The 15740-nt window shown below is 42.1% G+C and overlaps 1 long non-coding RNA gene across 1 annotated transcript in view; it reads right to left on the minus strand.

Annotated features, from left to right (window-relative positions):
* Positions 1–7468: 7468 nt before the first annotated feature.
* LOC147708125 (uncharacterized) overlaps positions 7469–15740 on the minus strand; it is a 37660-nt gene continuing 29388 nt past the window's right edge. Inside the window, exons 3-4 of the long non-coding RNA XR_015296491.1 lie at positions 9141–9281; positions 7469–8657 (exon numbers count right to left, since the gene is read on the minus strand). This is a non-coding gene — a long non-coding RNA (uncharacterized LOC147708125). The remainder of the gene's footprint in view (positions 8658–9140; positions 9282–15740) is intronic.

Genomic DNA, 15740 nt, shown 5'->3' on the forward strand with positions numbered 1-15740 from the left:
ACTTTGCTCAACTCTACTATATGCTACTGCATTCTATGCTATTCTACTTTACACCACTTTACATCACTGCACTCTGTGCCACTGCACTCCATGCGTCTGCTCTTCTCTGCACCATTCTACTCTATGCCAATGCACTCTACGCCACTGCACGTTATGCTACTCTACTGTACTGTACCACTTTACTCTATGCCGCTACACCCCACGCCACTTCACATTGTGCCACTGCACACTGCACCCCTGCACTTTACTCTGCACCACTCTACACCACTGTACACAATGCCACTGTGCTCTATGACACCCTACTCTGCACCACTCTTTGTATGCCACTGCACTATATGCCAAAGCACTCTACTATGCATCACTCTACTCTAGGCCCACTGTAATCTACACCACTCCCCATCACTGTACTTGATACCCCTGCCCTATATGCCACTACACTACTCTGCACCACTCTACACAATTCCCCTGCACACTATGTCACTGCACTCTACACTACGCAACTGCCCTCCACTCCACTGCACTCTACTCTGCACCACTGCACTCTATGCCAATGCGCCCTACACCAATACACTCTACACCGCTCTACCATACTCTACACCACTACACTCTACCCCATTCTACTCTACTTTGCACCACTGCACTCTACGCCACAGCACTTTGTGCAACTCTACTCCACTCTGCACCACTCTACTCTACACCACTGCACTCTACATAGCTCCACTCTGTGCCACTGCACTTAACGCCTCTCTACAGGCGACCACTCTGCTCTGCACCACTGCACTCTCTGCCACTGCACTCTATCTCACTCCACTCTACTCTGCACCACTCCAGTCTACAATACTGCACTCAATGACACTCTACTCTACTTTGCACCACTCTATGCCACTGCAATCTATGCCACTCTACTTTGCACCACTCAATCCCACTGCAACCTATGCCATTGCTCTCTAAGCCATCACACTCTACTCTACATCACTGCACTCTATGCCACTGCATGTCACTGAAGTCTAACCCACTGCACTCTTCTCTGCACCACTCTACACTATGTCACTGAACCCTATGCCACTGCACTCCACACCACTCCACTCTACTCCACTGTAATCTGACATGCCACTCCAGACAATGCCACTGTATGCCACTTTACCCCACTCCACATAATGCCACTCTACGCCACTATACTCTACACCACTCTACTCTACTCCACCCCACCCCATCCCACTTCTCTCTATGCCGCTCGACTCTACATGTACCAAAGTACTCTGTGCCACTCTATGCCACTCTGCTCAATGCTACTCCAAGCCACTCCATTCAATTCTATACCACTCTACCTCACTCTGCTCTACTTTACACGACTTCACACCACTCTATGCCATGCCACTTCACTTTATGCCCCTCCAGTCCATGCCACTCCACTCTACGAGGCTCTACGCCAATCTACACCCCTCCAAACCATTTTTACGCCACTCTCCTCCACTTCAAGCCACTCTTCCCTACTTCACTCTACGCTATGTCACTGCACTCCAATCTACTCTGATTCACTCCATGCTGCTGTATAACATGGCTAAAAGATATTGGCAAAGCCATTAGCTCTTGCGTAGGCTAAACCTATTGGCTTTGCCAATGCTTGTTAACATTGCACTTTTTACTGCTGTTCAGCTCTTTCAAAGTGCTGGAGATAATATTTTTTTCCTTTTCCTACCGAACTGCACAATTTGAAGGGTGTCCCTAACTTAGTGAGGTCACAACAGCTCTGCAATTGGAAAATCTTTACTCTGGAAACCATACATTGGGAGGCAAGGTGTAGCAACAAACTGGGCTGGAGTCAGGCATGGTGGAGTTATGAAAAGCAGTTCCACAGTCAACTTATGCATTTTGATCTTTAAAACTCTGACACAAAGAAATTGACATAAGGAGAAACAAGACATTACATTTGTTCTGGCTTACTTAGTTCCTAAGGCCGGATTTTAAATAATCTTATGGGTTTAAGGCACCTGTTGCAGAGAAATGTAGGTGCTCGGTAAGTCTCAGAGAATAATACTAATGGTAAGATGACTCTGGTGGTTAATGTAGTTGCTGGAGAGTTCCGAGTTGTCAAGTCACAGTTTTGACTCATAAGGTAGCATAGAGGGTTACGGTGCCTCCTGCAAAGCACATCGTGTAACATGCAGATGAATTTTGTATTTTATGTAGATAGGTAAATGGGTTAATGCTTTCAACACAGATATCCTTTTATTACTTGCAGTTCATAAATTCAAATCCTTCAAATGTAGAATAGTGAGCTATGAATTGGCATTAAGGATCTGAATGCAAACTGCAAGGCATGGGTTTAGAAGCTTATGTTTTTTTCCTCAATCTATTGTTTAAAAAGAGTTTCTTTCGGTATCAACAAAGTCTTATTAGTACAGACAATTGCAAGCACTGCATTACATTTTTTTGTGCTTCTCCCGGCCATGAATTCGTAACAAATAATTCCTACCAGTAAAGACCATGTGTGACTAACACACCTTGATACCCTCATTGTCTTATGTAACATCCTGTACATTGATTTACACATTTTTATGGTTTATTGTCAATGCAAAATGTATGTGTGATGCAAAGTGCCCTGGTACCCTACTTTGGGATAAGCAGCACTATGGAAAAAAATAGGAAGTGCTATTTAAATTGTTATTCATGTATATATACAGTGATTGAACAAAGTCAGAAGCTTACCTCGAATCACAGCTTCTCTTAAGTACTTGAGAAGTGGCGGAGAGTGGTGTTAGCCTCCTTCGTTCAACCCCACACTCTGCCACTTCTGAAATGCAGGGATGTACCATATGTACAACAATATTGTGCAGCCCTGCGTTTCCCCCTGTGCTAGAGTTAAATTTAGCAGCCTAGTACCACCCTAGGCACTCTTGCACCATAGTGCACATAAACAATCATTAAATGATGTTTTGTAACTTCTATAGGTGCTGCTTACTGCAGCACACATAAAAGTTACAAAACGTAATTTTGCAGCACACATAGAAGTTGCAAAACGTCATTTTATTTTATTGATTGTTTATGTGCAGGAAGGGTTACCTACCTGCAGTTAAACTGTTTCTATGTGTGCTGCACATGTGGCGTTAGGGGCTTGTAAATAGGCCCCTGAGTGCCTTTGTTTTGCCTCCCATAGCGTTGGAGTTTTGGTGTTAGGCTCCAGAAAGTTTCCAGCAAGGATTATTGTCAAACAAAAGAAGGGCTGGTGGCGCTTTAAATTCTGCCTTTATTTTGGGCCCAGATCGAACCTAAAATAAGGACACCCCCTCTTACTGCCTGCATGTTGCTACTTCGAAGAAAAAGCACACATCAAGCAGGCAAAGTATGGAACTCTTTAACCTCCAACATAAGATCCAAGGACAGCCACCTTATCTTCAGAAAACTGCTCAAGAATTGTCTCTTCCCCACATTAGCACCATACCCAAACAGAAATTTACAGCATATCCCTCTGTATATAATCATTTTTCACTGTAGATATGTACCTATCTTTATGTATTGCTTTGTATAAACATGTAGAATAATTATGTTAAAAAAAAATTAAAGTACAATAACACTTGAAAACCAGAGTTTATCTGGTGCATCTTTGGTCTACATGTATTTCTTCCATTGTACATCTATGTACCTTTCATGTACTTGGATCTGTGTGTTTGTTACTTTCCTTCCGAAAAGCATATCCAATGCACTATCCTATTTTTCATCCTGTATCTCTATCAATATCTTTAATCTAAATATACCTCCCTCCTTTATGCATCTATGTACTTTCAAGGTACTTATGGATCTATATATTTATCACTTTCTTATAATTCAGCATATCCAATGCACTACCCTATTTCTCACCCTATACTTCTCTCAATATATCTTCTAACCCAACTTTCTGACTCATCTCAAACTTCCTTCTACTACTCTTTCCAATGCACTACCCTATTTTTCACCCTATACATCTATTAGTATATCCTCAGCCAGATAATGGGAGGCTGGGCATGTTCTCCATACAGGCTATTATGCAACCTGCATGGAGAATATGCAAAGTGCGCATGAAGATTTGCCCATCGCCATCAGAACCCTCAACGACAAAGGATGAACAATGGCTCTGATCCTCCTTCGACCTCTCAGCAACATTCAATACTGTATCCCACCACACCCGCATCAAGAGACTCCACCACATTGGGATCCAGGGAGACGCCCTCAAATAGATTGCATCCTTCCTCACCGGATGAGCCCAGAGAATCTGCCTACCATTCTTCACCTCAGAACCAAAGAGCATTGTCTGCAGTGTCCTTCAGGGTTCATCCCTCAGCCCGACCCTATTCAACACTCACATGACCCCCATCTCAAACATCGTCCGAACCCACGGTATCAGCACCATATTCTATGCAGACAACACCCAGATCATCCTATTCTTTCAGAAGACCCCTCTACCACCAGGACTAACTTACACAACTGCATAACGAGTTTCACCGACTGGATGAAGACTAACTGCCTGAAATTCAACATGGAGAAGACGTAAGTGCTGATTTTTGGAAACAACATGGACCCACACTCACACTAATAAACCACACCTGCTACCTCATCATGAACAGCCAGATCAGTGCAGTCCCCTCCCCCTGCTTCCACATCATCTGCATGCTCCGAATGATCTTCAGATGGCTCTCCTACAATACCAGGAAAACCTTCACGCAAAATCTGGTCACCAGCAAGCTGGACTACGGCAATGTGGTTTATGCAGGAATCACCACCTAACATCTGAAGAGACTCCAGAAAATATAGAAATCAGCTGCCGGGGTCATGCTTGACCGCCCAAAATGAACCCACATCGCCCCTCACCTCAAGAACCTCCAATGGCCCCCCATCCAGAAAACATGCCAAATCAAGATATTGACACATGCATATATGGTTCTCCATGGCCAAGGACCAGCATACATCAACCACAGCCTGAACTTCCACCAACCCTCCAGACACCTGTGCTCCATTTCTCTGACTCACACTCCCTGCATCCACCAAAGTTGCAGTGGAGGAAATTCCTTCTCCTACCTCACCGCCAAGTCCTGGAACGACCTTCCTCTCCACCTCCTAGCAGTGTCCTCTCCCCCAGAATTCAGAAAGGGACAGAAGACCTGGCTTTTCGACTGAATCCAGCAAGTCCCTAGCTCCTGGATATCTCACAGGTGATTAGCCATGCTCTACAAATCCCAACTGATGGATTGACAGATTTTTCTAAGAATTGCTTTAAACACTGCATCTTTCCAGATTTCAGGATATTGAACTGTTTTGGTGATTGATGAAAACACTATAGCAAAAAACCTAGACCACCAAAATAAATTTGTTTTTATAACAACTGCAGGGAGGTTATCTGAGCCAGCTGCCCTTGATAAATTCAAAATGATTATTATCTTTTCCAAGGGGTTTTCTGACAAATATGACACTAATTTCTCATCTGGCACAGATCACTCATTGGGGCTGAGGATTTTTTTTTTGCATACGATTCGCTCAAATATCTGACCTAGTCGTCTTCTGCGACCATGCACCTGGGAGAACTAATATTAGTAGCTCATTTCCGGACACATCAACATAATGCTTTGTATCGTTATTTGTCCTTAGATTTATAATAGAACATCTTATTCCTCTTAATTAAAGTTGAATATGCTACTCTAGTTTCTCTGATGTTCTTATGCTAACCCTCATTTCGGATTTGACCTTTTTTGCCTTAGTTTTGTAATATTATTTTTTAAATCACAACACTGGGAATCAGGCCAGACTGGGGTTTTATAATTTATTGTCTCTACCTTTGAGGAATGGACATTATAATTGTTGAAAGTAACTACCATGTATCACTAAGGGGAATGAGAAGCAAGAAATCTAGGACACCATCAGCTTCCTAGTCAATCCAAATCCTATCAAGGTGAGAGGGTTTTCCTATGTTAATTGCCCCCAGAAAGGTATGTGTGGTGAATAGTGGGACCCTGGAATCTATTAGATAATATAAAAGGATCCTCACCCACAGGTACCACCCGTGGCATGCTTCGTCATTGGATCCTTACCCACTGCACCTAGTGTGAGTGGGTAGGCTTGATGCTATTTGTAAGCGGAGCTCTTACCAGGAGGGAATCTCTAATTAAAATTGCCAGCTAGTTTCTCCAGTCTATTCTTTATTCTGGATACCTTTGGCAAGGTTAAACAGTTATAAATATCATGACCCATACATCAGACGTCCACAAGTTTCAGCCCTATTTATTGCCCCTCTGGGTCACTGCAGGGCCGGACTGACTACCGGGCAGTTTGGAATGCTGCCGAGCGGCGGGCTGATATCACTGCGGTGGGGGCTGATTTTGTTCATGGAGACCTGCGTGTACTTCGAAATATTTAAAGCAAAACGAATTTCATTTAGCACACGCAGGTCTCCATGAACGAAATCAGCCCCCAGCTCAGCAGCATTCCAAACTGCCCGGTAGCCAGTCCGGCCCTGGGTCACTGGGTTTTTTTCAGGACCGGTTTCTCTTTTGATCCCTGTTCTCAGTGGTATTTTACCAGCTTGAGGGTGTGAAATTATGCACATACCTACACCCATAGATCGGGGATTTCCCTTGGTTGGTCTGGAACGAAAAAGAGACACATTTGTCATTCTTCACATAGTTGCACAAACACGTGCTGTTGTGTTCCGTATTCATTGCTTTTATGAAGCTTTATCCATACACTGTGCATTTTTTAAGTCATGTGCAATAGTGAATACCCATCACTCCACCACTTATTGCTGTAGCTACACTCTAGTGAGAGCACTCATATAATAAATACAACAAACAGTGTAGTGTGAGGCATGGTACACACTCGCATGCAAGAGGGATAAGTACCAAGACCTACAGTGCCCAAGTATATTTTATGGATCCATAAGGTCTTGGAGATGGCAGACCCTTTAGTCAAACTCTGTAAGAAGAGAAACGTATGCATGTGTTCATATTTCATTGTTTGGTTAATTTCATAGAGAGCAGGGAAGGTGCTACTAACAGAATAGCCAAGGTAAAAACCACCTCATGAGATATACCACCGAGTTGTACTTCATCAAAAGTTCTCGCCCAGCAGAATACCCGTTTCATGTCCTTGGAGCCTCACATCTTACCTGCTTCTGATGTTACTCCCTGTTTTATCTGAGGTTGTCGATTAGTTGTGTGGCACGTGCGGATATGTCATCATGGTGTGGAACGGAGACTTGTTCAGTGTGACGTGCCCGCTGCTCATGCGGAAGCCAATCTGGAGGTGCGGGGCTATCCGAGAAATGGAGTCTTGGGAGCGTAACACCCCTATGTTACATTCCGCTGTGCTATCCAGGTTTGATGTTAAGGTTCCTTACAAGGTGAATGTGTGAAATGTAATTTCATAATCAATATATGAACAAATATTCACTCTTTGTCAGGCTTTTCAACATTCTTAACAAAGAGTTGAGCAACGCAGTGGTAATTCAAACCCAATTTTATCTTTTATAATATCACACACCATCAATGCAGTAAGAGAAACACACTTTATGATTAAAAGTGTTCTATTTCAATCGTCTCATCCTGTAGCTTAGCTCATGTAAAATAATCACACAGAATATTATTAAAACAGCACTAACAACAAAAATATGAACATTTCTACTATCGTGAAAATATTATCTGTCAACCTAAGACCCTAAAGTCTACTCCTATGCACTATACTATGAGAGCATGGAATAGCTTTACTTGCATCTAGAGTATCTTAGGATTTAGGGCACTGCATACTTGTTCACAGCAAGATGCTCAGTAGCTGGGAGACAGTGTTCCCTTGAAGGGAAAACAAACATCAGCTAGGCTGAGCTTCCCTCCTCTCGGACTTGGCTTGGTATCATCTCTCTGCGTAAAATGGCATATTGCGACTGTATGGCAATCTGGTAGTCTTTGTCAGTCTCTTCTGGCAGTTTCTGGTGCGATAATCTGAGGGCAAAGGAACTCTCTAGCCCAAAGGCCACTTGATGAGCCTTTTATTCTGTCGTTAATTTTATGTTAAATGGGGACTTTTTGAGGTAATACAGATATAACTTGTGTGCATCAATATACTAGTCTGAGATGCATTTGCATAAATTAAAATATTAAACACACATCAATTCAGACTACATTGTTTATGCTATTATCGTTAGCCGACCTTGAAATATAGATAACAAGACACTTGTCCCGGACTGATTTTGTATTAGCTGATTTTATCGATGACATTGTCTGGATGACTTGACACCTTCACAGGTTCTTAGAAAGATTAGGACAGGCTGCATCTACTTCAAAGGTAGGCATGCCAATGACCTGGCAGAAAATTGATTCTTGACCTGCTCAAAATGTGAGAGCGGAGTAATTAAATTGCGCAGAGCCAGGGAATGGTGATTCTCCAATTACAATATAGAGAGAATATTGATTTCATAAAAGACAACGGGGCTAACATTATGCATTAAAATGTTATTGCTGCCCCAACATATAGACCTTAAAAGAACATAAAACACATCATAAACAAAACATTTCCCTTTAGAACTTTTCAAACAGTATGGAGCTCCATGACACAAAGCATATTCCTCTTTTAGGCTGCGCCGAAACGAAAAATTCTCCTTTGGCTTGACTGAAAAGGTTCTTACTGCAAGGAATTATCTGAAAGAAAGAAGAAACCAAGTGATATGAAAAACCAAGTGATCCGACGTAAATAATTATTTACCTCTGTAAAGTAATATCAGGTTAATGATACAATTACAATAAACTGAGTCAACAAACTCCAATTGCACATTTGAAAAATAGGCAAATTAGGAGTGGTGGGAATTATATAATAGTAGCCTCCATTGTCTTAAATAAAATCAAGAATCTCTCTGTATGGTAATTGGAGAATCGCCAACTCATTACAAGACAAGAGGCTACCATTATACATGTTTAAAATTCCTCAGTGCTAGACTGCTCACATGGTCCACGGGTTTAAGGTGATATTTCGCAAAGGTGCTAGCACTTGACTAATCAGCATTTAGAATGTCTGCAAGTGTACCACCTGCACTACATTTTTTACTAGCCATAGCATCCCTAGAGTAGTGAGCTCCAAATTTTGTCAAATTGATTCCAGCCATGGATATCACTGCTCTTACCCACCATGAAATAGTAGCTGTTGATATTGCTTTATAAGGTTTCACATAGGAAATTAACAATTGATCTTCTCCATCAGGTCTGAATTCCAGCATTATTTGTTCATTAACTCTCATGCAGCTCACCACACAGACCTTCTTGCAGTCTCTAAAAAGTGAATGGAAAATACTATTAGAAATGGTTTTGGTCCCTTTCCAGATGTCAAATTAGACTCCGTCTGGGGAATAAAATCTATTACAAACCTCTAGAGCCTTAACGTTTGAGACTCTTCTAAAAGAGATTAGACAGAGAAAAGTAGCTAATTTCCAGGATATTTATCTCAAAGAAAGATAAGTATTATCTGGCCAGGAGACACAAATGTAAATAATAAATTGATGTTTCATGCGGAGCCATTCCGAGCTCTAGGTGGCCACCTAAGTCTTATTCCTTTCATCGCCCTGTGGACTAGAGGATCCCTGCCAATAGCAAAATTATTTACCAAGGAATTTTCTGCTGACACACCTGATCTGTAACAATTTACCATTCTAGAGGACAAGCCTGAATTGAACAACTCAGCAGGGTAATTAGCCACATCTATCGCTGGAACCTCCATGGGATCCAAATCCCTCTCGATGCACCAACTACACCACTTTCTCCACACTCCTCTGTATCTTTTCCTTGTACCTTGCGCCCATGATTTATCCAGCAGATTCTTAGCCTCTCAGGAAAAACCAGAGTATTTACCAGATCCCCTGAAATCCTTCATACAAGAAGGTTCAAGTTCCCTTCTAGTACTAAAGGATTCTCCTCTCCTTCAGGTCCTTCTAAAAGCTCTGCACTCACTGGTACTAGTAAGAGAACTTCTACTGCTAGTTCATTAACCCAGGAAACCGAACCTTAGAGGTCCAAAACGGGGTTACTAGAATGATGCAGCCGAACATTTAACAGTGCTCTCTGGATCAGTGAAAATGGAGGGAATGCATAACAATTCTCTCCTTCCCAAGTCTGCACAAAAGCATCCACTGCCAGCACTCTGGGGTCTGGCTTCTAGATGTAAAACTGTTCTTCTTGAAATGTCAATCTGCTGCCAAACAGGTCTACCTGAAAGGGACCTATGAAATCTGAATCTTTTTGGAAAATACTGGGTTCAGCTTCCAGTCGCTGGTGTCCCTCAAGTACCTCGAGTTCCAATCTGCTCTCTGGTTCTGCTGACCTGGGATGAACTCTGCCTTCAAGAGAATTTCCTGTTCCCAACAGAAATACTACATTTTCTTGACTAGATCTGCAAGTTGTTTCGATCTTGCTCACCCTAAGCAATTGATATACGATAAAGCAGTGAAATTGTCCAACCGGATCAACACCACACTGTTTGCTATAATAGACTTGAAACTCATCAAAGCATTTAGACCTGCTAACAACTCCAAACAATTTATGTGTAAGGATTGCTCCTTCCTAGACCATTTCTCGCCAGTTTTTTTTTTACCTAACTTGGCAAAGTAAAAGACAGTAATCGAAGCACCAATAAGGCATATACAAGATTCAAGAAGAAAAGAATAAAAAAAACTCAATCATAAATTAGAGAGGTGATCTAGAAAAAAACACATGTACCTACAATAAAGTAAGTAATGGTTGATAAAGCATGAACATAATTAAAGCACAAAGTAAAGACATAGCAAATTCCATGTAAATCATAGTACTTATCTTGTTGAGGAGCAGAATATAAAAAGAGGAATATGCTTAGTGACATGGAGCTACATACTGTTTTGAAAGTTTTAAACTGGAATGTTTTCTTTATGCTGTGTTTTATGTTCTTTAAGGGGCTGCTTGTTGGGGCAGCAGTAAAAAGTTTATGTATAATGGTAACCTCTGGTCTTGTAATGAAATCATCACAATTCTTAAAGTATCATATGTCATGTAGATATGTTGTTAGGGACTGTAAATCTACACTCTGGTGCTTGTTTACCCCCAGATTGATACCTCACTGGACACTGAAGGTATAAGTGGCGTGAAACTACTTTAGGGTACATTTTGCCAATAATATGTAATACACTGTAAGCGCCACACACCTTCAGTAAACACCTTAGACCTACACTGTGAATGCCTACTCTTATTATAAGGCCGACCAAAGCTCAGTACAATACTTGATTCAACCCCTCTGCAACAGGCTATCTATAAGCATATACCGGGCTGTGCAAGATGGTAGTGTAACCAGCACAGAGCCTCTTACCCTAGCCGTACAGCAGCGCCTTATCACAATAGACAGACACTGGTGGTTAGCACTCTAAGTCCATTTAGTGGAATTTACTGAGTGAGACTTGGATAGTGAGACACTCTAACAGTAAAAGTCCAAAAACTAGGTAGACAAATGAGAAAAATTCTGGGGGATTAAATGGGCAGAATCCATTTTCTACAGTCCTGATTTGGAGTTCGGTGGTACATGAGGATCCTACCATTTCTGGAGGGCACTCTAAATATGGAGAGGATTCCACAGGTTGAATTTCCTACACCAGAGCGACAGCATTGTAGATGACATTCAGTCGGTAGATTCTACTCTCTATTTAGTTTTCTTCTTTCCTAGAACTGGCATGTTCGGGGAGTATGTTGATGGCGGCTCTTGGGGAATAAGAAAAACACAAGAAGGTCTGAGGGAAAGTTTAAAGTCTAGTAAGGGTTCAGTCCCCCTACCTCTAATATGTTTAAACAACCGAAGGAACCTACCAGACTAAGAAAAACCTATAGATATTTATCTTAAGGCTACTACAGCTCATACAGATGCTGTGCTCTTATCAAGATCTCGAAAAAAGAGGAACGAAAAAAGTGCTCTGAACCACGTAAGGATCAATGGTAACCCATCACTACACAATCTTGTGCCCAGTGTCATCATCTGGGGTCCATATACAACTCTTTAGTGCCTCTCTTATATGATCAGAGATAGCAACTTTTCAAGAGTTGTAACCTTCTCTCTGATTCTTAAAGAAGGAAAGAACAATGAATGTGATTGAGTAGCTAAATCGTTTATCAGGGTATCATTAGTGTGCAGTGCAAGAGAAAAGTGAAAATAGTGTGTTAAAAAGGATAAACCTTGGAGACGGTATATTCTCTTATAATGTTCTGTCTCTTAGGTCTTCCTTCTAAAATATGTGAAAGAGAGGTGAAAACAAATACAAAAATAAAGCAGTTAGAAATTAATCACTGCTTTCTTGGTCGACATGTTTCAGCCTTATGGAGAGATATTCTCCGTGGCTTTCTTCAGGACCTGCAAATATTTGTTGTCACTGCAATAGACCTATTCAGATAGGACAATATACATACAACTACAAACTACGATTTTGTATGTATATTATGAAGTGTTAACGTGTAAAAATGACCAACTAATGAGGTAATGCTGCTTTAAAATGTGCTGCATTATGCCACATAATTTGCCCTTTGCTGCCGCACAATTTAGTCCATCCTGTTGCATAATTCTAGTGCCCGTGTGTATACGACTGATAGGACTACATGCGTGGCAGCTTACTTGGCGTTATAATGGTGTAAGTGGTTCTGCGTGGAAATAGGAGAGGGGATTCTCAACAAAGAACAGATAAGTGCCATGGGTTCTTGTGTGTTTTAGGTATCCAATACTAATTGTTTAATATAACTTTAAAACTAGTTAATAAGCGAATAACCTTAAATCAGAAATCAAATGAACAAATCATTTTACCATCACCTTTTCATTAAGGAACATTATGGGTTCCCTACAAGTACATAGAATACATTACATTTGAGATGTTCTGGCTTTCACAACTGTTCCCACAGATAACATGTCATTGATGCAAAGATATGCTTCAGGGAGCTGGTACTGGCTTTTTAAAACAAGCACTGAAAATGCAACAGGTCTCGCTTTTGGTTAAGTTAAAGCCATTTGCTTTGTTAATGGTATTGTATAGCAAAGCAAATGGCTTTAACTTAATAAAAGGCTAGGGGCCAGATGTAGGTAATTCTAATTTACCACTTCTAAAATACCGAATCATACCGATTCGGTATTTAAGAAGTGGTAAATTAGAGGGGGGGAATGTAGGTAATTCAGAATCGGTAAATACCGAATCGTTAAGATTCGGTATTTACCAATTCTGTAAATAACGAATCGGTAATGCCCATTGATTCCTATGGGCATTGAAGCCCATAGGAATCAATGGTCATTACCGAATCGGTATTTACCGATTCGTTAAATACCGATTTTTGCAAGGGTGCAGGGGGCGTCACTTTGACACCCTCTAGCACCCCGAATTCAGGCACGTGTGACATGTGGCACACAGACATGCCCTAAGGGCATGTCTGACTGTCACATGGCACAGGTGTGCATGCACACATGTGCATGCACACCTGGATTCGGTATTTTACCACCCAATTGGATTGGGTGGTAAAATACCGATTCGGTAAGGCCTGTGGGACTCAGAAGAGTCCCACCTACATCTCCAATTTACCGAATCGGTAAAAATACCGATTCGGTATTTTACCGAATCGGTAAATTTACCGATTCGGTAAAATTACTGAATCGGTAAAATAGGGCACCTACATATGGAATGACCATTTACCGGTCGGTAAATGGCCACCTACATCTGGCCCTAGAACCTTTGCATTTTTAATGCTTTTTTTTTGTTAGGCACAGGGAGATTAAGTGATTTGCCCAGAATCACAGGATGTTGAGCGTCGTTGCAGAGACTCGAACCTGGTTCATCAGCTCCGAGGTCTATAGCTCTAACCGTACGACTACATCCACTCCACAGAAGTGAGGGATTTAGATCATGATGAGGAGAGAGCTAGGCGGACCGTCTGTTAGAGTCCACTTTTCACAAAAAGTTATTGTGTAGAATGCGCTCAAACACATTTAGATCCATAAGTCTGCCTCCTGGGGATTTCAAACATACATGAGAAGTTTCAGGGGCCCTGCTATGCTGCTGGTGTATTTATAATTGCTTGTTTCGAAGTTGCATTGAACCACGATGGCAAGGTTGCAGTTCTATGGGTCTGCCATGAAGGGCTTTGATAACGTGATCGCGTTGAACGCGATCAGACGTATTGGGGTCCATTGGTGCATCTCCCAGGGATATTAAGTAAGCAGTGAATCTGCTAAGAGTGGTTTTAAGGAGCTAAGAGCACAGTAAGGTGGAAGATATGGGGACGGTTAAGTGATGCCAGCTTCCCCCAAGAACGGAATCATGGCGAGCGCAATTGGACGTATTGAGGTCCGTTAGTTACACTTACTCACCGGCCTCGGTAATGCAGCCGCCCCCTCCATTGTTGTCTCTCTCATCTGCATGTGAAGCAGCCGGGAGCTGTCACGGATCGCACCCCTACAACGAAACCACGGCATGTCTTTCTTGGGCCGGCTCGTGTGTGTGTTACTAAGGAGGAGAGATTGCAGCTCCCCACAAAGGGCCGCATTGGTGCCTGAGGGCCAGTCCCACCATGTGTTTGACCCCACCCGTGTCCAAAGGTTTTGGGTGGCTTCCTCCGGAGCGGAGACAGTGAGTCATGGCGCCCACCAGCGATGTGATGGGCGCCGCTGAAGACGTAGCGGACCAGGTACCTGCGAGGAGGGCTGAAAACTGCCACAAAGGAGTGGTATGGGGTAGAGGTGAACTAATGAACCTTGTAGACTGGGCCCTCTTATATGAAATATCAGGGGATGGGGATATATTCTTTAGGCTACAAATGAGATATCTTTTTCACACCATTCTTTCATGCTTCCTAATTTTTGTTTTTATATTCGTCCTGTGGATGTCGCAGACTTGTTTTCTCTCCTTCAGACGCCTTTTATCCAATAGATAATAAGGAGACATCTGCTGAAAACAAAGGCGAAGGAGCTACATTAAAACCACGAAGAACGTAGTTGTCAACATCGGTGTCATTCTTCAGATTTGTGCCCAAATTGGCCTCAACTTTTTTCTTTAATCTGAGGAATTTTACAGCTCCCTGCTCTGTTACATGCTGTGTAGGCTTTTAGTGGCACCAGTACACAAGTGACAAGGCTTTTCACGAATGACACTTAGCATTCTGTTACTTTACCTTTTCCCCATTATAACTATGAGTTAAAAATCAATCCTGCATGGGAACTGTAGTCTGAAAAGCCAGGACTGGCTGAAAATGTTGCACGTTGTACGGGCCCACATAGCATCTATAAAGTTACCAGGTAAACCGGACTCAACCGTTTTGAGTTTGGGGGGGAGGTTTAACACTGACATCTGATAGCTTGCAGTTATGATGGTAGTGCATTTTATTGTGGGTGCCCGAGATGAATATGCAAAGTTCTTATGGGTGTCCTCCTTTGGTTACTCACGAGAGTGGAAATTCAGTCATAAAGGGCTTTTATTAAGATGGGGGGTCTCAATAAGAGCCTCCTTAAACTGTTGCTTCCTCTGCTCTTTCCTGTAACAAACTCTCCCATGCCATTCTAAACCTGCATTCCGTAATCCATTCCAAACTGTTCCATTTCTCACCACGTACATCACTCTGGCAAGCTACATATATTCAGGGTACTGTTGCGGCTGCAAATAGTGGGTTTGTAGAACTAAATTTATGCATTGTTATTTACACACCTGGGTCTGCTGAGTATATAGTGAGACCCTGCTGCGCTGTATGCAGAGG

This window comes from Lissotriton vulgaris, chromosome 6, assembly GCF_964263255.1.
Source record: "Lissotriton vulgaris chromosome 6, aLisVul1.2, whole genome shotgun sequence".
NCBI classification, from domain to species: Eukaryota; Metazoa; Chordata; class Amphibia; order Caudata; family Salamandridae; genus Lissotriton; species Lissotriton vulgaris.